Genomic DNA, 1,080 nt, shown 5'->3' on the forward strand with positions numbered 1-1,080 from the left:
AGAGAGAAAGAGATTGTGTGTGTGTGTCCTGATGTGGCACTGTTTGTTAATGCAAGATCAGATCAGAGGTTCAAGCTCACCAGCTACTACTCAGAAATCCTATACAAGATTGCAATGAATCAGAATCAACTCCACGGCAATTTAACAACAACATATACAGCATTATATATATATATGTAGTTGCTAAGTGTGATTGAGTGGGTTTATACTGAGTGAGTTTACCCTATGTAGGTTTTCTGAGGAGTGGCTGGTTTGAACCACCAACCTTGTGTTTAGCAGTCCAATGCTTATCCTACAGTCCCACATCAAAACTCTCATATGTAGACAGAGATTTATTGGTAAGTGCCTTTGAGTCGATTTGAACTCATAGCAATCCTGTATCAGGTTTCTGAGGAGCAGCTGGTGAGTCTCAGCTACCTACCTTGATGCTAAAATTGACTTTGCACTCCAGTTCATTAGCTCGCAGAGCCATACCAGGACTCCATAGATAATAGAGATAGAGAGAAAAAATACATTCTACTTTAATTGTTGTTGTTATTAAATGCCATCAAGTAGGTTCCGACCCATAGCGAACCCTCTAGAGGGTTTCCAAGGAGGGACTGGTGAGCTTGAACCACCAACCTTGTAGTTCAAACTGACTTTGCAGTCTAGCACATTAACCCACAGCATCACACCAGGCCTGTAATTATACATACCTTTAGCAACTTTGTGAATCATTTAGCTGCACCTTAGTCAACAAAATGTAGGACTTGGTGTTGTTGCTAAGTGCAGTTGAGTTGGCTCTGACTCAAAGCAACTCTGTATGGGCTTCCCAAGTCTTTTAATCTGCAGGAGAATAAAGCCTCATCTTTCTCCCCATGAGAGGCTGGCAGGTTCGAACTGTGTTCCATTCTTACATATGGAGCCACCTTGCTCCTATATCCTAGTGTGGTGCTATAGGATAAGCACTAAACTACTAACTTTTTAAAGTATTGAAGAGCAGAGATATCAGCTTGAGGACTAAGGTGCGCCTGACCCAGGCCATTGTGTTTTCAATAGCCTCATATGGATGCGAAAGCTGGACAGTGAATAAGGAGGATC

Source organism: Chrysochloris asiatica, unplaced genomic scaffold, assembly GCF_000296735.1.
Source record: "Chrysochloris asiatica unplaced genomic scaffold, ChrAsi1.0 scaffold00088, whole genome shotgun sequence".
Classification (NCBI taxonomy): Eukaryota; Metazoa; Chordata; class Mammalia; order Afrosoricida; family Chrysochloridae; genus Chrysochloris; species Chrysochloris asiatica.